Genomic DNA, 24763 nt, shown 5'->3' on the forward strand with positions numbered 1-24763 from the left:
TCCCCTTCGATCTTCACTCAATTCATGGATCGTTGTTTGAGACGTGTACTTGTCTCCTACGCCTGCTGGTGGCCGCTTTTGTGATTTTGTGGAAAGATCTCGAAGAGATCTAGCCCAGACATTGCTCAACTTCTATCCGTGGTCTTTTTCCGGCCATCAATGGCCGTTCGAGTCAGATCCATGGCTTTTTCGGCTAGATCGGTAACTTTTCAAAGTCTTCTCATTCTTTTTTGGGTTCTTCGAAACCCTAACTTAAAAGGCATTCCGATTTTTTCTCAAGGTTTTTACGATTTTTTTCAAAGTGACTCTCTATCTTCGAGATTAGGGTTTCCTCAACCTCTTTTAAAGGGTTTCTCCTCTGATTTTCAGTGTTATCTTATGATTTTACTATGTTTAAACGGTTTGTTTATTTTTTCTTCTGCCTTGTTCATTATGTTGAAAAAGTATCTTTGGTTTTATCCAGGGTCCTGGAACTGTCCTTATTTATTTTGTATGTATACCTGTTTTGATTGGGTTCTTTATGGTTAGATCCTTTTTCTTTATTTATCTTAACTGATTCTGAGTTCTCACCACTTTTAACTCAACTTTGTTAAAACCCTAATTTCTTAAAGTCTTTCTTCACTTATTACTGTGAGTTTAAAGGCTTTCTTCTGACCTTCTTTACCTGTTAGTTTGGTTTTCCACTATGGTTGTATGTGTTAGTTATGACTACTTGACTCGTTGATTACCATGTTTCGAGTGAGTTTTTTTACCACTGAGCCCTTAGCCTACTCATTTTGCTGTTGTATGTTTGTGTTCATCTAGTTGGCTCTTTTGTCAATATGGTTGACTCGTTGCAAAGGTTTTCTTATAAAACCTTAATTTTACTCGTTTGTTTGAGTTGGTTGATTTCCTTCCTTTATTTGTTGTGATGTTTCACCTCTACTGAATCCTTTCCCCAAATTAAGTATATTCTGTACTTAGACTCAATTGTATACTCTATACTTTTACTATCCCTTATATGGTAAAAAATCAAACTTTCTCAAATTGATTTTTCATTCCTTAATTATCCTTGTCGGTATCTGTTTGAGTAGTAATTCCTTGATTAAAAGGAATTACTTGTACTAATTAGATTCTAATGGTGATTACTTCCATAATTCTGCAAAACCTTTACTTGTTACTTTATTTTCTACTCGTTTTCAAAGCTATAAATACTCTACCCTCTCTTCTCTAAACAGACGAACAACTAGTTCAGAACACACACATACACACTCAAACTCTCTCATCTTTCTCTACTACTCTTGCTACTACTTTGTCTAGCCGACTGAAAGCCAAGGCTAGACTGTGGAACTCTGATTGCTTTACTTTTTTCTGCACTTTGCTTCTTCAACTGGTATGTTCCTAGTTTAAATCCCGAAACGCAACTCTATATGTTCCTTTGTTTGACAATCCCTGTCCCTTTCTTCACTAACTTAATGGCTCACGCTGTTAAATTGTACTTTTGTTTACTGCTTTACTCACCGTGCTTAAAATTCTACCTTCCTTTGTTCAAGTGTGATCAGCATGTTTACTTGTTCTTGTTTATGTCCCTCAACTAGGATGTCTCCTAATGTACTTGATTCATGACTAATTATGTGTTTCTGATTTGGGTTCTCTATGTCCCCAACCCTTACTTCCTGTTTGTAACTGCTGAAGTTGTAATGCTCTTTGGACTTGTTCTGGTATGTGTTATTGTTGCTCCTATCCCCTGCCCCTTTCAAAACTGTCTTCCCTAAGCAACACTTCTATTGCTGCTGCAAATTTATTTCAGACCAGTCATTTTCCAAACTATTTTCTACAACAAACTACTTTTTCAAACATGTGTTCTACACTTCCATTATACTCTTAGATCATTAGGTTCTGCCCCTTTTGTGTGAGCCTTGCTTTGGGACCCTTGAGCCCCCTCTGAACTTGGACAAATAAGAGTTGGCCCTTCCATACTGCACTCACTCTGTTTTGGTTATGCAATTTGGGTGTGAGCACTGGCCGGGATCCCTTAAGGTCCATAGGGAACTCTGACACACCCAGATATGAGAAAGGCTATGGAACAATATTGGCATTTAAGGTGGTTTATTACATCAGAGAGGAAGTCAGAATTAGGCTTCCTATAGTTGTAACTTCTTATTTTGCATTTCTTATGTAATTCAATCACATGGTCTGTAATAATTTGTAAACAAGTATTGGGGTGGCTAGTGAAAAGGGATAGTGTAAATATGCATGTTAAAGTTATAAAATATGTTATTAGGTTTATGTTCCTAATTGCGCAATACAAACCATGCTTAGGGTTCATACATGCATTAGAAATCATGCTCTTAGGTCTCATGTTTATTGTTTCAGCATGTGCACCTTTACAATATCATGTTTTAAAATCTACTAATAATTAGTACTTTATTATTATCTGCATTCCTGCCATGTGCTCTTAGAAATCCTACTCTTAGGAAATTCTGCATTCCTGCCCTATGCATTTAGAAATCCTTCTCTTAGGAAATTCTGTAATCTTGCCATACGCATTTAGAAATCCTGCTCTGGGAATTCTACATTTTAGATATCATGTTCTAGGATCTTATTTGCACTTACACTTAGTGTAAATTGCTGATTATAAAAGAGGTAAAAACAACTTCACATTTGATTATCCCGTTTAAAATAACTGGTAATAATCTCTGCAACTAGAACAACATGCTCTTAAGTTAAAACAAGCTCCGAACTGTCTTTACTAATTCTGAATAACTGCTGCATCTCGCTTTGCACCTAGGCAAGCCTTAGGTAATCACTTAAACTGGGGCTGCCTTTGTTTAATTATCAACTATTAAAATCAGTAGGCAAACCTGATTTAGACTTCTTTTCTGAGTCATGTAATAAATCTGGTTCTAATGTTACCACTTAAACACCCTGCTTTAGGATTATTAAATTCAGACATTAACTATGTATATGTCGTGTTGTCTATATGCATTATTTGTGGAGGTATAACTGAGCCTTCTGCTTGTTTTCTGTGTTTTCCCCTTTTAAATGTAGTTCTATTTGTTTTGTATGTCGCCTTAGCATTTTGCCTTTAAACTTGAGGGTTTGCCTAGAACCTCCTTATAGGATAAAAGTCCTAAATTCCGTCGGGACTGATAGGAAGGGACGGGTAACAGCATACAATAAGAGTCGATACCCATCTTCGCTCTAATTACCTTCACGGGGTGGGAAAGGGTAGATATGGATATGATGACCGGTGCGCTAATATCATGTGTAGCCCCTCTTTTTGAGGAGTGTCATACTGGGTATTGCATTGATGTGATCCATATCACAAACAAACCTAGGACGCCCCCTTTACATTCATAAGCATGCTCTGATCGTAACTCTTTTTAAAACCTTGATTTTATTAATCGTTTTCAAACACATGTATTTAAATCCCCTATTATTTGAGCCCTACTTGTTTATTTGCTAATTGCACAAATTCACAAAAACTGTCAGGCCGGGATCCTGAGGGGTGCCTAACACCTTCCCTTTAGGATAATTTCAAGCCTCTACCCTATCTCTAGTAATCAAACATAGTTGTAGATGAACCTTATGGGTGCCCTAACGCACCTTAAAATCGTTAGGTGGTGACTCTTCAAAATTGCAAACCCCGTTCCCAAAAAGAATGAGTTATCCCATACCCAAAATGTCATAAACCCAATTTCCGCAGAGGGTAAAGGGGGCGTGACAAGGGAAAGAACATAAGTAGTATTTTGAGTGAAGGAATTGTTAAAGGTGTGCTATAGTTGGCCTTATTGGCTCATGTTTGGGCTTTGGGAAGATTTGGGATTTATGCTTCATACAGAGGTGATTTATAAGGGAAGTGATTTAGTCGGGTGCTTCATGAAGATGGGTGTTCATGTGAATAATGGTCCTAGTGGATTCAAAGGTTAAATTGTGGTGCCTAAGGATTTCGAGTCCATAAGTATGGTTAAGAATCGAGCTTTTGTAGAAGATTATGATAAGAGGCTCGAAATGTTCTATGATATTTTCAACTTGCAGTGTAGCATTGGGATGAAAAAGAGAAAAACTTCGGATTCGTAGAGGAATTATCAGAATGGGTGTATCAGTTAAAGATGCAAATGCGCGTGCAAGGAGGGTGTGAAACGGTTCATGGGTTTGGAGACAATCTGGTCTCGTGGAATGGGGTTACTCAAGATGAGTGTGGATTTAGGTTGGTGATGTAAGGAATGAAGCTATCATTATCTCTAAGGCAAGTTAAGGATGAATTAGAAGAAGTTAGATTGATTAGCCATTGTTGAATTGGAATAATGGTGGCGGTGATCAGTTCCTTTAGCGTGATTATGTTATGCATGTGATTTGTGGCGGTACGTGCGAGGCTTGATGGCTACCATAATTGATTTTATTTAGAAGTATTCAAGTATTATAGCCTTGTTATGTGTAAGCGGATCCCGGAAGGGTCATGGTGGTTTAGACTTCTACTCGAGGATTTGAATGTTATACGTTTTTGAGAATTCACTCGCGTGTAGGTGTGGTTCTCTTGGAATGAGTTAAGTAAAAAGTTTCTATGTGATGAAGTGTTTACCTTATCACATATTGTCTTGTTAATTAAAAAGGTTCAGGAGTTATGATGAAATTCTTGTACTATCGCTTATTGGCTTGTTAGGTGCAATGAGCGGTATGAAATTTGAAAGTGAGGATCAAGGTTGCGGTTCGGTGTTTGACGAGGATGTCACAAGCTCGGATGAGCAAGAAGGGGATTTGGATATTTGGAGTAAGCTGTTATTGTCTTCAGCATCACCTAAGATTGGCATTTTGTGTCGGAAGCTTTGCATCTTGGTTATGGATTCTTAATATGCTTTACAACATTAGTGTGACCGGTGGTATAGATGTGTAAACTCGTTATCTAGTGCGGAAGGTTTTGGGAGCGTATCTAATGGGAAGATTGTACAAGAGTGACATGTAGTCACGTGATTGATTAAAGATTTAAACCAAGTATGAAGATCGTGGTAATATCACTAATTTAAGAATTTATGTCTGGAGGGCACTCGACTTATTGGGTTGTGGATCGTGGAGGATTACTCTGGTCATGATGGTAGTTCTCAGGTGTTATGAGAAAAAGGGAGTTATTATGGACCTTTAAAAGATTATTAGCCTAGTTCAATGTGATCAGAATCAGCTTGAGGTCTGTGGATGGACCTAAATGTGAATATGGGCTTTATATCAAGCCAGATGTGTTCATTTCAGCAATGCGCTCCTTATAGAAGAGTAGTCGAGGTACTATTTCATCGTTATCTATATCATGTAATGATATATTATGCCGTATGAGTTGCGAGATGGCTTCGTGAATTTCTTATGTGTTGAAGTTTCGCGTAGAGATGATGTTATATTGGCAGAATGGCTCTTGAGATTTAGATCGTATATCGCACCTCAATTGTGCTTGAGTTTGTAGCTTATAGCTCTATATGTCTCCCTAGGGATGGTATCATGCACTTAGAATGCTTGTGACCGACATTCGGTATTTTGTTATAATGAGCAATCGAGCTCGGTGTGTATCTCCTTATGTGAGTTTTATGTGTGGATCGGGTGGCACACCGCCATGGGTATGTTGTTTGGATCGAGTTGCACAACATAACAGTGTGATGTTGAGCACAGTTCCCCGTATCTATTTTTATGTGTTTTGTTTCCTATTATCTGAGGAAAGCTCATATTAGCTGTGTGCCCGCGTCGCATATATGATTCGCGAGCGGGGTATCTGTTTAGTTATGCTGACCACATCACATGTATGATTCGCGAGCGGGGTAATTGGATTTCTTTTTCAAAGTTCATTTTCCTTTTGTATCGTGTTCGAATTGGTAGCCTATTGGCACATTGTGGTATCATATGAGACTTTTGATCATGTCTGGGGTGGCTTATTGCCTGAGCAGTTAGCACTGGGTGAGACGAGATCATTGGATTTAGGATCATTGCAATCTGAGTATATAAAGTATATTAAGGAGCAAAGACCATTATTTGGTTCAGAATGAGGTGATGGTTCCTGTCAGGAGTATAGACCCAATGAATTGTTGATTCGACAGTTGGTTATGAATTTCTACACATCTCTTCTGTCAGGGAGGTATTGTAAGAGTTAGAGCAAGGCTTATATATATATCATGAGGTGCATTGGGAGCATCAGGTTCGTGGAATTTTGACTAATTTGATTAGAGAATGTTATTGTGGTCATGTGAGTAAAGTGGTACAAGGTGCGAATTCGGCTAAGGTATGCAGTCATGTTTTGGTGTTGCGTGTAGTTATTGATACAGTGAGCGTATGTTGGAAACAGGCATGGCAAAGAGTTTTGGATGTTGGAATTGGGCTCTAAGGCTTATTTGCTTGAATAAAAGGGAATATCTTCAGAATTGATCGAGCTAATGTACTCAACTGAGTTGTGGTAGCACGGGTAGGTGCACGAGGTGTTAAACAGTGATTTTAGATTACTTTAGTGTAGTTCTCAGCACGTTCGAGGACGAATGTATGTTTAAGTGGGAGAGAATGTAACGACCCGACCGGTCATTTTGAGCTCTAGCGTGTTGTTCAGCGGTTTGAGGCCATGAGTAGCTTCACATCGCATTTGAGAGGAGGGGGGGGAACTCGCATTTGCGAACCTAGGGTTGCTGAGTGGGGGATCGCATTTGCGAGGGGGCCATCGCTTTTGCGATGCTCTCCTCTTCGCATTTGCGAGGATTCTGTTGCAAATGCGACATCGCAATTGCGAGCCTGGAGTCACAAATATGACTTCTGCGTCTGGTGCAGTGCCTTTTATTCCGAGACATAACCCATTTCCCTCATTTCCCAATTGGCCTTAGGCGATTTTTGAGAGCATTTGAGGAGGGATCCATCATCATCAATGAGGTAAGTAATCTCTACACATCATAAGTTAAATACATAGATTATGGGTAGATTAACATGTGAAAATTAGGGAAAATCAAGGGCTTTAGGTGAAAAACCTAGAATTTGGTAAAAACAAGATTTAACCACGAAATTTGTTAGGGAATGGAGTAAAAATCATATATTCTTGATCCTTAGGTTATGGGTAACAATTTTCTTCAAAACTTTCCGGAATCCAAGCACGTGGGCCAGGGGATGAATTTTAGGAATCTTGCATTTAGGGTTGGGAAATTGGTATAATAATTAGAATATGAACATTTGGGCATGTATTGACTAGTTCTTACCCTATTTGAATAGTTGTGGATCGTTCGGCTTCAAATTGGAGGTTTGAGCGCGTTCTTGAATCGGAATATAGGCTTCGGAGCAAGGTGAGTCTCCTTTCTAACCTTGTAAGAGGGAATTGTCCCCATAGGTGAGTTAATTGGTTATGTGCTCCTATTTATGGGGGCTACATACGCACGAGGTGACGAGAGTCCGTGCGTAGCTACTATTATGCTATTGTCCGGGTAGTCTAGGACCCATAAGTATGCTGTACATGGAAATATTTGTAATCCTATTGACGGTTTGAATTGCTTAAATCACATCAGAGTAGTAAGTGAATTTCTAAAAGATTGGGCTTCATTTTCTTGAAATGTAAAAAGAGAATTGGATTTTCCTTGGATAGTTGTTCCATGATGAAGTCTTGATTAACTGTTTTAATATGTGATTCTATGTGTACCTGCGTCGCATGTATGATTCGCGAGCAGGGTGTTTGTTTATTTTATGTTGACCACGTCGCATGGATGATTCTCGAGCGGGGTAATAGATGCATCTATGGTTCGCGCCGTTCGACCCTCGGCAGTGTACATTTTACATTTATGTTGGATCGGGTCATACAACCTCGACATGATATGCGCATGCTTGTATTGCTTGCCTGAGAATTTTAAATGTTAATAATTACTCTTCCTGGCCAGAGATAAATTGATAAAGAAATGAAAAGTAAATACTTGGAAATCCTTTATTAATTGGGAAGTCGTTTACCTGCTTTCCGGCTTTATGAGTTAAATTTTGTTTTATGAAATCCATGAGTTCCTCACACTTTTACTATATTATCATTGGACCATTAGTAAGTGTCGAAGTCGACCTTTCGTCTCTACTTCTTCGAGATTAGACGGGACACTCATTGGGTACACATTATTTTCGTATTCATACTATACTTGATGTGCATTTTTGTTGCACCGGTTCATATATGGCTAGTGACTTAGTGGCATAACGGCATGGGTGATACGGAGACTTAGGTGAGCTGCATTTATCGAGATGACCCGCAGCCGACAGAGTCCCCTTTAAAGTATTTTTCTGTGTTTTTCATTTATGTCCACTTGTATTCTGGACAGTTATTGTATTTTATTTCATTCCCTAGTAAATGCTCATGCACTTGTGACACCGAGTTCTAGGATGTCTATGGAAATAGTCAGTTTTTTGAAATTGTTAAAGATATCATTATTTATATAGTTGAAATTTTTTCCTTATTGTTTAAATGTATAAAAAAGTGATTTCGGAAATATTTAAAATGAGAAGTTACTAGTTATTTGTTGTTGGCTTGCCTGACAGTGGTGTCCGGCGCCATCACGACCCTTAGTGGATTTTGGGTCGTGACAGAACCGCCAAGAAGGGCTCGCCCCACTGCGAGCCTCCTCACACCCCGAAGACCTTTTTCGTTTATCATCGATCCTCGACCTCGAGGTCGACAGTCTCTCCTTCTTCCCTAGAGGGCATGGCCTCATCTCGGAAAAATCTTCAATACCTGCGGCGGCTAAGTTAGTACGCTAAAAAGAAAAGTACAATTCGGGGAAAATAAGCCACCAAGCACCTACCATGATGCTTTGCCTCCCATCTCCCCTTGGACAGGTCTCGCCACCTGCACTTATCATAGGTCGAACAAGCTGCCAGCTTACGAGACCACTCGGCCAAATCAGGGACCTCATTTGGCAACCAAGGAATCTCTACAAGAAATAAAAATAGAAAAATGTCGTTATGGAGCCCACCTCCAAACAAAGTGATAAAAGTACAGGTATGACACTTACGTGTGAAATTCCATTTCTAAGCAAAGGGCAAAAACTCTCTAGGAATGATATCGATCGTCCATGCTCGAACGAATCAGCTCATCTAACCTCGGTCCTCGTCCTCTTCATCTATAATGGCGGGAGACCGAGTGGATCAGCACTGCAGGGTAATCAAACCCCGATAGTGCAACAGCAGATATAACCTCACGAGATGACTGAGGGTAAATTCAAGCCCGACCTTCTCTGAAAAGTATCTTATCATTTGCACTATCTTCCAAAGGGATGGGTGAGCCTACGCCAAGGTAACCTGATATCTCTGATAGAACTCAAGCACGACCCGGTCGGGTGGACCCGATGTAAAAGTGTGTGTATACATGCTCAAAAACCACTCCACATAGGTCATGATGCTCTCCTCAGAGGAAGGTACTTGTAGCACCACTCCTTCTCCCCATCCATAGTATTTCCTAATCATTTCGAGGTGCTCCTCCCCTACTGATGAGATGAACCTTGATGCGTTCTCCCGATATCTTTGAACATTGGGAGGTCTCTCCAACATAAAGTCTTTCCTCGAGGCCCACTCACCGGGCGTAGGCGGTGTACCACCGACCGAAAACGTAAAAGAGGCAGAACTCCCCTCTCCTGGATGGGCGGATGTCAATATAGCAGTCATGGCTACGATAAAATAAGAGGAAGAGGATGTAGATTTGGGTAAAGGTTTTGAGTTGAAATGATAGGAGAACTACAACAAAGCACCAAGTTCTATGGAAGGGATAGTACTCAGAGTAGCAAAATCTCTACTGGAGCAATAAGTGAATGAATATATAAGGATAAAGCGGTGGCTGCTCACCTACCCAGAGGGCCAATTAATTATGGCCATGATAATATCACTTTTTCCTTGGGAAATATACTAGCAGGACCACCCTGGGGTCCCTTTATCAGATCACACGAATACTGCCATCCCATGAAATTCGAGAAGTATCGAGACCTCGGGAGCTTCTTGCTATCACAAGCATCAGCCCCAAAGAGGCTATCAACCAAACCTCAAATATAGGACCCGATTTCTGGGGTCCCGATTACTCCAAGAATGAGCTCCAAAAAGTTATTGCTAAAACTCGAAGAATAACTCCTCAAGAGCGATGAGATACAAAGAATGAAAAAAGTGAAGCATAAAAACTCTTTTGCATTGCCAAAAGTATATTTACAAGGGACGTCATTACAAGACTCATTCCCCCAGGAGTACATGTAGAGAAAAGAAAAAAGCAAAAGCGACACAAGGCCTACTCTTCATTGCCACTATCCTCTGAACCATCTCCAGGATCCTCATCCGGAGCGATCAAGAGCGCCTACTTTCTCTCCAACTCTCGATCCTCCTCAATCTCAGCTTAAAGATCGACACTTATGGTTCCGACCCCCTCCAAGGCTTCCCTCCTCGCCTTTGCTCTAGCATGATCGATAGTCCGGGCCAGTTTTAGCTCGACCCTTATCGATATCTTGCAGGCTATTTGATTCGTTGTGGCTACGTCCTGCAGATAAGTAGCAACTTTTCCTTTGATCTCGAACTTGGCCGTAGTCAACAGAACAACCTCATTTCGAGCATTTTGAAGAAGATCATGGGTCGATGCCAACTCCGAGGCCACCACCCTATTTCATTCCCTCAGTTCGAGGATCTTTGCATTCTTTCGCCCGATAAGCAAATCCCTTTGCCCGATCTGCGAGGGGAAAGATAAACCAGTTAGTATCACAATATAAGAACAAAGGGTGGACTCATTCATAACAAAGTACCTGCTCAGCAAGAGCGGCCTTTTCTTGGAATGCTTCCTCCATAGCAGCCTGGAGCTCGCATGACTCTCTCTCCTTTCGGTCAAAGTAAGCCTCCGACTCTCGCAATCCCAAGGTCAGCCTCTCAAGCTCCTTTTCACGAAATGAAAGCTCCTCATTAGTCTTGGAGAGGGCATGATCATACATCTCCTTACACTACAACAAAATAGAGGAGTTAGAGGAACGAAGAAAAATGCTCGAGACTAAGGGAAATATGCATAAAACAGCTACCACCTATTGCCGGAACCTCTCCGCAGCCTTGACGGCACCGGAAACGTCAAGATCTATATTCTCACTAACATCGTCGAGAATATTTCCAAGCGTACCTCCCCCCTTGAGAGGATCCCCGGCTTTGGCGGTACTCGCATCCTGAGCATCCCTTAGCTCCCCTGATGAGAACTGAGGGCCCAAACTAAAATCGCATATATCATCGATGTCTCCAAGGGGCAACTCCTGCCCCGGAAAAGCTATGGGTCCCGACCCTTCAGGATTAGTGGCAACGGTCCCCCCAGCGAAAACTGCATCAAATCCGGTCATGGGATCCGAGATCATATTGGCACCCTTATTGAGGGTCTTCGATTCACGAGACCGATTTGAGTCGGTCGTTCCCGATTCAGTAGCCTCCGATTGAGGCACCTGCGAGGCTCCCACGCTTGACCTCGTCCTTCGTGCAATTTGTCACTCACCCCTATCCTCATCATCATGCTCATCCTCAGCACCGGGGCTTGCTTCGGAAGTTAAAGCTGAGGTCCTAGTAACGGCTCGAGGATCGTGTGATTTAGGTTTCTTTGCCACGGGAGGATCGGGAGATGCCTTAATTTCCTTTTCTTACCCTTGGAATCGTGCAAAATATTTGAAAGGAGTCCCCATAATCATAAATTTCTTAACTCGAGATGTGACATTTGATTTGGTATTGTCTGTTACGTAATCCGTTTGCAGAAGTATCCGATGATTGAGGTCTTTATGTTCATTGTTCTGTTGTAGACCGTATTATTTGCCTACATTTGCACTCATTGTTTACTTACCATGTTTCATACTTGTCTACTTTATTATATTTGATTTGCTGGATTACTAGTAAGTATCAATGTCGACCCCTCATCACTACCTCTTCGGGGTTAGGCTCGACACTTATGGGTATGCGTTGATTTACATACTCATGTTACACTTCTGCACTAATTGTGCAGGGACATATTTCTGGTAGTCTTTTGGACACAAAGGTGCAGCTGTTGTGGGGACTTTACGGTGAGATGCATCCTATGTTACGATCCACATTATACGGAGTCTCCATCATAATTATTTACATTATCTTGTCTATCTTGTATCCCAAACAGATGTTGTATTGTTATTGTACTTCCTAGTAAATACTCACGCACTTGTGACACCGGGGTTTTGGGGGTGTTCTAGAATTTGTTTATGATTTTGCTTACCATTGAGACACTTTTACTTTTTATTTTGCTTAAATCATACGTATCTATGATTTTTTATGCATCTATACCTCCAACTAATAATATTCATGATTTCAAAAATAATAAAATGAACAATTAAGTTGGTAGTTAATCATTGGCTCGCCTAACGGCGATGTTGGGCGCCATTACGCCCTATATTGGGTCGTGATATCTTGGTATCATAGCACTAGGTTTACTTAGGTTTCACGAGTCATGAGCAATTCTAGTAGAGTGTTGTAGATTTGTACTGAGACGTCTGTACTTATCTTCGAGAGACCACATGGTTGTTAGGAGAACTTCCCTTTCTTAATTCCTCATCGTACAATTCGATTTCGCTTAAGGTTATGCCTTCAGTTCCATCCTACTCATTTGTATGCAACGTCGGGCATGTGTTATTATTTGAGCATCGACGAGTTGTGAAGATGTCGCAGATATGGTGTAGGATGTTTCTCTCGGTGTATTTGGGCGGGATATTATCATTGCATTGTGGACGGGTATTCTGTCATTTCAGCCCAGGGTTTATGTTGCCTACGGTCAAGATTGGATTTTTCCAAATTTGGTGAATTTTTGGTTAAATTTTGGTGTCTCCTTCCTTGATTTAACGCATTGAGGCTCATTGGCATGTTGGTTTTCATTTGTTTGCCTCTGGTCATGGTGTTATGAGATGGAACCTAAGAGGAAGTTATCCGAGATGGCTATGTGTTGCGACTTCAAGATCGGATCGGCATTTCTAGTGTTGATGGTTCGAGGGATATGCTCTCTGAGGTGGTTTATGTGCTTAGAAATCTTGAATGAGAGGAGAATGGCTTGATTGGAATGTAGGACAAATGTAAGTATTCGATCATTGTTTTGGATGCGATATAGCTTCGACTTTCAAATATATTGTTGGATCTTCGGGTGATGTTAACGAATGGAAGGATTCTTACGGCCAGCGGATCAGTGGGGACTTAGGGAGATTAGTTTATTTCATGATAGATGTAACTATAGTAATGACGTTGAAAGAGGTCGATATAAGGAAACACAAGTGGGATATCTCCTGTGAGCAGGTTAGCGGTTGTATGATTTTGATGAAGTTCCTACAAAGAGTTCTACTTTCTACCCAACATGGTGCATGTACTGCGATGTGAGCTTGGAGCGCTTGCAGAAGATGGTACGACTGTTAGAAGGTTGAGTGTGCGATGGTGGCTGATAATTCGGTATGAGTTATGATTAGTGCAATAAGTGCTTGCGAGGAGTTGGCCGAGTAATGGTGTGGGACCATGGTAACAAGGAAGAAAAACTCGTTGTGGGGTCTGGATCTATATGATGGTAACGTAAAGCTAAGTGGGGGAGCCTACTGTCTACGATTGGGTCATACAGTTGTGTGCCTGCGCAGTTTCTAGTTATCGGTGCATTAGTGGATTAGTTATGACCAAGGGTATTTTAGGCAAGGAATTTGACGTATAGGTGCTACATTTTGCCTTATCGATTCTTGTACGGATGTTGGGGATGACTCAGAATATATTCTTCATAGGGATGTGATGTGCAAGGAAGAGAATCCATCTGGTTGCTTCTTGGAAGTGTTCATGTGCTAACGGAGCACCAGTGTTTGGTTATACGTTCGGGACTAGGCCAGAATGGGTGACTCTCAACAGTGGTCCTAGTGGGGTCAGGAATTTAACCGTGGTTTCTATGGATTTTGAGTTCATTACTTGGGTGAGGAGTGGGATTTTTACAGCAGAGTGCGAAGAATACTTCGGGAATTTCTACATTATTATCGGGCCTACAGTGTGGTGTTAGAGAAATGGGAGAAACAACTTTGAATTTGTGCGAGATCTTTTAGAACGGGTGTATCAATTGGAAATACCATTGAGTGCATGAGAAGGTTACGAGATGGGTCATAGGTGTGGAGACAAGGTAGTCTTGTGATATGGGTCACTCGAGATAGGTGTTTTTTGAGGTCCATTATGTGTTTGAATCAAACTATTATTTCAAAGGCATGTCGAAAATATATTGGGAGAAGTTGAGTAAGTTAGTTATGGCTTGAATCGGCATGGTTATGGAAATGATCAGTTCCTTCGATGTGTTAGGCAATACTAGTGTTTCGCGGTTGTACGTGCAGGCTTGACAGCCTTTGTAATTTGATTGATTTGGAGGTATTTGATTCTGATGGTTTTGATTATGTGTATATGGGTCCCGGAAGAGTTATGACAGTTTAGAACACGACTTGAGTTCTATGTCTTTTGCGACTATGGAAAGTTGGTTGTGTGTCACGATTCTTCTTCTATAATGAGTTGAGTGAAAGGTTCTAGCCGATGAAATGTTTATTCTACTGGTGGTTCAGGAGTTATGATGAAATTCATGTACTCTCATGTAGTAGCATAATAGGTGTAGTGAGCGGTATGGAATTGGAATTTAAGGATCAAGGTTGTTATCCAATTTTGATAGGAATGTCACGAGCTCGGAATAGCTGGGGAGAGCTTTTAGAAGAGCACTATTTTCGGGCAGCCTGAGGATGGTCTGTTTTGTGGTATGAGTGTTGGGTATTGAAATGTGGATGCTTGGCTAGTACTACAGAAATAGCATGGTCGATGGCCATTGATGTTTAGAATTTGCTACCTGGTGTGGAAGGTTGTGGGAGTATATCCCATGGGAAGATCTTATAAGTGTAACTTGTTAGTCATTTGATTGTTAGGGATCAAAATCGGGTATGGAGATTCTGGTACTGTCGCTAATGGGAGAGTTTATGCTTGAGAGGAGCTCTATTCCGTTGGTTGTGGACTGTGGGGGGGTTTTTCGGATAGTATGACTACTTGTATGTGTCATGAATAGGGTCATTGTGGATCTTTGAGAGGTTATAGGGCTGGTATAGGGTGATCAGAGTCAGCTTGAGGTCCGTTGGTAGATCTAATATAGATGTACGCTCTGCATCAGGTTGGATGTGTTCCTTCAGCCTAACATTGCTTATGGAGGAGTCTTGGGGCATTGGATTTTATTCCTGTCATCGTCCATTCTATGTGAAACAACTTGATTACTCACATGTGTGTTATGATCATGTGTAGCTTGTGGAGTTATATGAAGAAGATGGCTCTCGAGATATAGGTCTCTACGGTACCTTAATCAAGCTTGGCATTTTGTAGTGCATGGCGCTATCTATCTCCCCAAGGTTGTGTTTTTACACTTGGCGTGCTTGTGGTCAGTATTTAGGCATTTCGTGGGTATTAGCATTCTGGCTCGGTAGGTATTTCCTTATAGATTGTTATGTGTGGATCAGGTGGCACGCCGTCATGGGTATGATGCTTGGGTCGGGTCGCACGTTGCAAAGGTATCATGTGTGGATCGGGTGAGAAATTGAGTACGGTCCCTTATACTTATTTTGTGTGCTTTGTTTTTCATCTCTGGGATAGGTTCATAGCATTGGTTTGGCTATTTTGTTCGTTGCGCAGGCCGTATAGTCTTGTATTCGGGTACATTATTCCTTATTAGTCATATTCGGTTATGGATTGTTGGCGCATTGATGGCGTAGTATGAGATTTTAGACGGTGTTTGAGGTGACTTATTTCCTGAGTAGCTTGTACTATGTGAGACGAGGTTATTGGACCTGAGATTAGTACGATCGGATTTGTGTAAGGTATATTAAAGAGAATATGTCACTAGTCAGTTCAAAATAAGGTAACTGTTCTTGTCAAACGGAGTGACTCCATGAGTTATTGATTTGGCAGGAAGTTATTAGCTTATATGGGCCGCTCTCATCATTGCAATGTTGTGAGGGTTGGATCAAGGCTTATGTGTGTTATGAGGTATAATACGGGCATCAAGATAGTGAATTTGGAGCTTCTACGGTTAGAGGATGTTATTATGGGCATACGAATTATGCGATGCAATGTGTGATTTCAGCATGGGTGCATGTTCATATTAGGTACAATGGGTTGATATTGATAAAGTGTTTGTATGTTAAAATCAGGTCTCGTAGAGAATTTCGAATGTTAGAATTTGGCTCTAAGGCTTGTGGGCTAAGGTAGCAGGAAGGATCTTCAGTATGGCTCGAGCAAATGTGCTCATATGGGTTGTGGAGGAACAGTTAGGTGCACAGGGTATTAAACAATGATTTTGGGAAACTCTAGAACGGTTCTTGGCATGTTCGAGGACGAACGTATATTTAAGTGGGGGAGAATGTAATGATCCGATTGGTCGTTTTGAGCTCTAGCATGTCATTCGGCAGTTTGAGACCTTGACTAGTTTCACTTCATGTTTTATGACTTGTACGTGTGGTCGCAATTGAGTTTCGGGAGGTTCCGAGTTTATTCGAATGGAAAATTCTCAATTTATAAGCTTTAAGTTGGAAGAGTTGACCATGATTTTTCTTTTGAGTAAACGACCTCGGAACCGGGAATTGAAGGTTCCAATAGGTTTGTATGATGATTTCAAACTTAGGCGTACGTTCGGGTTGAGTATCATGGGGTCCAGGAGCATTTCGACGCTTCTTGTGGAAAGTTGGCAATTCGATCATTTTAGAATTTCCTTAGTTTGGTTTGAAGTGGAATTTGGTGTTATCGATGTCCTTTTGGGGTTTTGAGCCTTGGAATAGGTTCGTATCATGATTTATGACTTGTGCGTATAGTTTGGCGTCATTCTGGAATGTTTAAGTATAATTTTGACGCGTTCGTCGAAGTTTGAATGTTTGAAATTTAAAAAGAGGATTTGGTTGTTGATTCATGATTTTGATGTTGTTTGGTGTGACTTGAGGTCTCAAGCAGGTTCATGTTATATTTTGGGACTGGTTTGTGTAATTGGACGGGGTCCTGGAGGCTTCGGGTGTTGTTTCGGATGTGTTTGGTTGTATCGCGCTCTTATTTTATGTTTCATCGTCATTTCTTTGGACATAAAGGGTACAATATTTGAGAAAACTACCTTTGATTTTTTATTGGATTGAGACATTATATATGTATCATAATTACGTAACCATAGCAACAAGAATCGTCGAATTCTGAGGTCGTATGAGAGCGTTATGCCCATTTCTATGTCGAGAAAGATTGCTAGCTTTTGGTGGGGACTTTATTCTTCACGAACACGAGGGAGGTCCCATGAATGTGAAGAAGGAAATGTGGGTTGACCGGTCAATGCGAGAAATTTCTCTTCACGAACGCGAAGGTGTACCGCGAAGGCGAAAAACAAAAATCGCCTGGACATGTCTAAAATGGACATACCAAGTATTTTAGTATTTTGAGCATATCTTGAGTTATAGAGCTCCGTTTGAGGTGATTTGCACGGTGTTGTTCTCGTCCCAACAAGGGCGCAAATAGCTGACCTTTATTTTGCTATTTGTTCATGATTATTTTTGTTAGTTATCATTTTTACCATGTTGGGATTGTAAAAAAAATTGGGGTTTTGAGCCCCAGAGTTATGAGATGGTAAATCCTTGATTTGAGGGTTAATTCATGGACGAAATTGGATGAATTTCGGAATATATACTATATAAGTTATGGGTAATAATTATTTTTGATAATTTCGGAATCCGGACGCGTGGGCCCGGGGGTTGACATTGTTGACTTTTCTTGAGGAGTTGGAAATTGTTATAAAATGATTTATTATGAGTATTGGAGTATATCTTTATTATTTTTCACGTTGTTTAACTAGTTTTGGATCGATGGACATCGGTTTTAGGTGTTAGAGAGACGTTGGAGCCGGTTATAAAACTTCGGAGCGAGGTAAGTCTCTTGTATAACCTTGTTAGGGGAAAAGTAACCCTTAGGTGTTACATTTATGACATGCTACATATTGTGGGAGCTACGCACATGCGAGGTGACAAGTGTCTATGCTAGAATTCCTAATTATGTCTGGCTAGACTAGGATTCACGCCATACTTTGATTATACTATTAGAGTTATCCTTGCCTATTTAATTACTTTATTTCACATTATGACCTGAGACTAGACTCGCCCAGAGTAGTGGACTCGTTATTTTAAATATTCAACGAGCTACTTGATTAGCCACGGAAAAATTATGCCTCCCTTATGAATTTCTCCAGTGTTGTGCGTATTCATAGAAAAGTTTTCTTAAATTTCATTACTCACACATATATTCGTGAGTGGGGTCAAGGATCTATTAAACCCTTTTATTCTAATGGGATCGAGTCGTTTGCCTCAGTAGGATTTTATTGTACCACACTCTTATTGGATCGAGTCATTCGCCTCGGCAAGATTATGTACCATACTCTTATGGGATGGGGCCGTTTGCCTTGGCGTTTCTATAAAACACTCTTATGGGGCCAGGCCATTCATTTCGGCGGGATATTGTAACACACTCTTATAGGATCGGAGCATTCACCTCGACAGTATCATGTACCATATTTGTAATGACCTGACCGGTCATTTTGAGCTCTAGCACGTTGTTCGGCAGTTTGAGGAAATGAGCAGCTTCACTTCAGGTATTATGACTTGTACGCATGGTCGGAATTGAATTCCGAGAGGTTCGGAGTTGATTTAGAAAGAAAATTCTCATTTCAGAAGATTTAAGTTGGAAGAATTTACTAAGATTGAATTTTTGAGAAAATGACCTCGAAATCAAGATCTAAAGGTTTCAACAGGTTCGTATGATGGTTTCGGACTTAGTCGTATGCCCGGATCAGGTTTTGGATGACCTGGGAGTGTTTCGGCACTTATTGTGGAAGTTAGCATTTTTGAAGAATTCCATAAATTTGGGTTGAGGTGCATTTCAATATTTTCGATGTCTGTTTGGGATTTAGTGTCTGGGAATAGCTCTGTATGGTGATTCTGGTATTAGGAGCGCGATTGGAAGTTGATTTGGAGGTCCGTAGGTCATTTTGGAGTTATTTGGCTAAAGTTAGAAATTTGAAGGTTTTTAAAAAATTTGACCGGAAGTGGACTTTTTGATATCGGGATTGGATTCTGATTCTGAAAGTTGGAGTAGGTCTGTAATGTCAAATGTGACTTGTGTGCAAAATTTGAGGTCAATCGGACGTGATTTGAGAGGTTTCGGCATCAAATATAGAAGTTTAAAGTTCTAAAGTTCATAAAGCTCGAATTAGGGTGTGATTCGTGATTTCGACATTGTTTGATGTGATGTGAGGCCTCAAGCAGGTCTACATTATGTTTTGGGACTAGTTGTATGATTGGTCGGGGTCCTGGGGGCCTCAGGTGGATTCCAGATGGTTAACGGATCAAATTTGGAATTTGAAGAAGAAATGAAGCAGTTGCCTTCTGGTGTAACTGCACCTGCGAGGCTTGGGCCGCAGGTGCAAAGCCGTAGAAGCGGCCATGAGGGTCGCAGATGCGTTTTGGGATGGAAGTGCAGAGACCGCAGATGCGGTAATCTCACCGCAGAAGCGGGACCGCACCTGTGGAAGGGAAAGCGCAGAAGCAGACGGGACAGTTTGTGGAAGACCGCAGAAGTGGTAGATAGGGCCGAACCTGCGGAACTTCAAAAGTAATCAAATGACTGCAGGTGCGAAAGTCGGGGCTGGCGGTGTGTCTATTTAAAGCAAGGGGTTTGGCTCATTTCAACCCCATTTCCTCCATGGGAGCCGATTTTGGAGCAACTTGGGAGTGTCATTTTCACCACCAAGCATGAGGCTAGTTTCGGAGCATTGTGCATTGGTTTGAGTCATCGGATGGGCTTGGAAGCCGGTTATGGAACTCCGGAGTGAGGTAAGTCTCCTTTCTAACCTTTTAAGAGGGAATTAACCTCATAGGTGAAATAATTAAATATGTGCTCCTATTTGTGGGGGTTACGTATGCACGAGGTGACGAGAGTCTATGCATAACTACTATTATGCTTAAGTTCGGGTGGTCTAGGACCCAAAAGCATGCTTTACTTGTAATATTTGAATTCTTGTTGTCAATTTAAAATGCTTAAAACATATCTAACCTCGTAAATAAATTTCTAGGAGGCTAGACATAGTTTTCTTGACTTTTAAAAGAGAAATTTGTCTTTTCTTGGATAATTGCTCCTTGATGAATTCTTGATTGACTGTTTGAATGTGCTTATCTTTTGAGGAACGGGCCGAATGCCTCGGTAGATTAAATAGATGCATCTATGGTTCGAACCATTCGACCCTCTGGCAGTGCATAATTTAAATATTGTTGGATTGGGTCGTACGACCTCGGCATGATTTGCGCATGCTTGTATTGCTTGACTTGCAAAATTATAAATGATGATATTGCCTCTCTGGCCTGAGATAAATTGATAAATGATGAAATACGAATTTTGGAGATCTCTTATTATTAAAAGGGTTGTTTACCTGTTTCATGCTTATTGAGTTTGAAATCACCTTATAAAATCCATGCTTCAACACATTTTTGTATTTTATTATTGGAACACTAGTGAGTGTCGAAGTCGACCTCTCGTCACTACTTCTTCAAGATTAGACGGGATATTTACTGGGTACACGTTGTTTTCATACTCATACTAGACTTGTTGTGCATTTTTGTTACACGGGCACATGTACGTCTAGTGACCTCGTTGAGCGCAGCGGCATGGTTGATACAGAGACTTAGGTGAGCTTCATCTCTCGAGATGACTCGCACCCAGCAGATTCTCTTTCAGAGTATTGTATTTCTTTTCTGTCCAATTGTATTCCAGATAGTTATCGTATTGTACTTTATTTCCTAGAAATTGCTCATGCACTTGTGACACCGGGTTCTGGGATGACTATGGGATTATTAAATATTTAAGTTTGTTGAAGACATCATTATTTATTCAGTGAGATTCATTATTTATTGTTTAAACAACAACAACCCAGTATGGTCCCACAAGTGGGGTTTAAGGAGAGTAGGATGTACGCTGCCTTACCCCTATCCTGGAAGGGTAGAAAGACTGTTTCAAATAGATCCTCGGCTAAAGAAGGAGAGAGAAGCCCTGGTATCAAGCAATAGCAAAAAAATAATTAGAAAACTAGATCGGAGATAGCAACAGATAATATGAAAGGGGTACTGATAACAAGTAGTAGCAAGATAACATATTTAGAGAACTAATTCCAAGGCAGCAAATGAGAATATGAACAAATTACTGCTAGCAAACTACGGAATTACTAATGGCAAGTAACAACAAAATGAGACATGTGAATATAACAAACTAAGGAAAAAAGGGTACCGTACTAGCGCTAATACTATCAAACTAGAGAAGACAAAGGGAGATGCACGACTACCTACTAACCTTCTACCCTAATCTTCAACCTCCACACCCTTCTATCTAGAGTCATGTCCTCGGTTAGCTCAAGTAACGCCATGTCCCGCCTGATCACCTCTCCCCAAGACTTCTTTGGCCTACCTCTACCCTTCCTCTCACCTCCTAAGGCCAACCTCTTACATCTCCTAATAGGGGCATCTATGCTTCTCCTCTTAACATTTATTGTTTATATGTAAGGAAAAGAAATAATTTCAAAAATACTAAAATGAGAATTTAATTAACTTTTTGGTGTTGGCTTGTCTAATAGTGGTGTCTGGCACCATCACTACCTTCAATGGATTTTGGGTCGTGACAACATGGTATCAGAGCAATAGGTTCCCTTAGGTCTCACTAGTCATGAGCAAGTCTAGTAGAGTCTTACGGATCTGTATGAAGATATTTATACTTATCTTTGAAAGGCTACAGGGCTGTTAGGAGCACTTCCCTTCTTGATTCCTCATCGCGCAATTTGATTCCTTTGAGGCTTATGTCTTTGTTTCCTTCCTACTCAATCTTATGCGACGTGAAGCGCTTATTATAAATAAGGAATTGAAGAATTTTAATGGTACTACAGATGTGGTGCGGGATGTTTCTCCCTGCATAGTTGATTGGACTGTTGTCGTCGCCTTGTAGAAGGATATTCTGTCATTTTAGCTCAGTAGTTGTACTTATAAGAGCTTTGAGGCTATGCACAGGTTACTATGATGCTCATGAATAGTTATCGCACGGTATTGATGTGATCGTAGGATGCATGCCCATGTGTCAAGGCAGTGAATGACTCGAAAGGAGGTCCACTCAGAGCATGATTCAGAGATTCGGTATTTTATTTCCGGTAAAGGAAAGACAATCGGACTATAAATGCTCAAGTTTGGGTTGAGGGAGTAATGAGACTTGATATTTTCGATCATGGTGGAACTTTCATCTGTGATATGGTGTCGTCATCCTTGATTGAATGTATTAAGTTCGCTGGTGTTATGGTTCTCTTCAATTCGCCTTTGGGGCAAAGTAGCATGAGATGGTGCCGGAGGAGCGACTAACAAAGATCGCGGTGTGCGGTGATTCAGGATTTAATCAGCGTTCCTGGTGTTGATGGCTCGAGGAAAGACGATTCTCGGAAAGGTTTAAAGTTAGTAGCGATCTATTGGTTCAAGTGCTGCACAGATAGATTTCGATTTAAGGCAACAACTTGGTAGTGAAGGACGAGGAAGTATATGTGGGAGGTGCCTTGCGGTGGAATTTGTTTCTAGAAGGCCAAGTGTGAGGAATGAGAGTCGAATGGTTGCTTAAAGGAGTGAGTTTGACCAAAGTGGGAGAGTGGCAGAGTAGCATATGGGTTTAGTTGCAGGATAACTACACCCCTTGAGGAAAGTTTGGAGTGATTTGGGAATTTTTGTTGACGTTGATTGGGTCTATGGGCTTAATTGGAATTATTGGGTATTATAGGGGGGAGATTGGATGAAACAGAAAGGGAGTTGCTTGATACAAAAAAGGATGCAATATAACTTTGAATTGGAAGATATTGTCGCATATTTAGTTGATGTCCATAAGAAGTAAATGAACTAGTACAGTTGGTGAACGAGCATGGGCTCAGGGTGGGTTATTGATGTCGTAGTGATTGTACCCCGTGCAGCGACGTTGGGAGATGTTGCCGTATAATTTCCACATGTGGGTTATCTCCTATGAGCAGGTCAGCAGTCGCTTGGTTGGTGAAGCTTCTACGAAGGATTTTACTGACTATCCAGTAAGAAGTCGAATATGTGAATGTTGCTAGACATTTAGATTGTCCTTAAAATTCTAACAAAAGGATTTCGAGGAATTTGGCAGGTTGGTTATGTAAGATCATGTCAACAATGAAGAAAGAATCTTGGTGGGTTCCAGAGTTCTTCAAGCTAAATGGGAGGGTCCCATCGCCTATTATTAGGTTGCATGATTATCTACTTATGAGCTTCGGGTTACCGACATATTGGTGAGTTATTGCAGTTAAGGAAAAAGAACATACGTGGTAATTTGAGCAAAGGGATTGATAAAGGTGTGTTATAGTTGGCGATATTGACCCATGTTCAGGCTTTGGGAAGAATAAGGATCTATGCTTCGTACAGAGGTGATTTACAAGGGAAGTGATTCAGTCGGGTGCTTCATTGATATGGGTGTTCATGTGCCAAAGTAGCCTTAAAGTTGATTATATTCTGGACCAAGCCAGAGTGGGTGACTCTCAACAACGGTCCCAGTGAATTCAAAGGTTAAAAATGTGGTTCCTAAGGATTCAAGCCCGCAGTATGGTTAAGAATCGATCTTTTGTAGCAGATTATGAGGCTCGGAATGTTCTATGATGTTTTCGACTTGCAGTGTAGCACTGGGAGAAAAAAGAGAAAAAGACTTCAGATTCGTAGAGAAATTATCAGAATTGGTATATCAGTTAAAGATGTGAATGTGCGTGCAAGGAGGGTATGAAACGGTTCATGGGTTTGGAGACAATGTGGTCTCGTGGAATGGGAATCACTCAAGGTGAGTGCAGATTTAGGATGGTGATGTAAGGAATGGAGCTATTATTATCTCTAAGTCAAGTTAAGGATGAATTAGAAGAATATAAATTAGTTAGCCGTGGTTGAATTGGCATAGTGGTGGTGGTACGTACGAGGCTCGACGGTCGTTGTAATTGATTTTATTTGGAAGTATTCAAGTATTATGGCATGTGTTTGAGTATTTGAATGTTCTACCGTTATGAGAAGTTACTCATGTGTTTCTATGGTTCTCTTGGAGTGAGTTAAGTAAAACGTTTCTAGGTGATGAAGTGTTTACCATATTAGTAGTTCAGGAGTTGTGATGAAATTCTTGTACTATAACGTATTCGCTTGTTAGGTGCAGTGAGCGGTATGAAATTTGAAAGTGAGGATCAAGGTTGTGGTTCGGTGTTTGACGAGGATGTCACGAGCTCAGATGAGCAGGAAGAGGATTTCGATGTTTGGAGTAAGCTGGTATTGTCGTCAGCGTCACCTAAGATCGGCATTTTTGTCGGAGGCATTACATCCTGGTTATAGATTCTTGATATGCTTTACAACATTAGTGTGACCGGTGGTATGGATGTGCAGACTCGTTATCTAGTGCGGAAGGTCGTGGGAGCGTACCTCACGGAAAGATTGTGTAAGTGTGACATATAGTCATTTGATTGAATGAAGATTTAAACCAAGTGTGAAGATTGTGGTAGTATCACTAATTTGAGAATTTATGCCTGGAGGGCACTCAGTTTATTGGGTTGTGGACTATGTAGGTTTGCTCCGGATATGAGGGTTGTTCTAGTGAGTCATGTGAAAAATGCATTATTGTGGACTCTTGAAAGGTTATTAGCCTAGTACGGTGTTGTCGAAATAGGCTCGAGGTCGATGGGTGG

This window comes from Nicotiana sylvestris, chromosome 11, assembly GCF_000393655.2.
Source record: "Nicotiana sylvestris chromosome 11, ASM39365v2, whole genome shotgun sequence".
NCBI classification, from domain to species: Eukaryota; Viridiplantae; Streptophyta; class Magnoliopsida; order Solanales; family Solanaceae; genus Nicotiana; species Nicotiana sylvestris.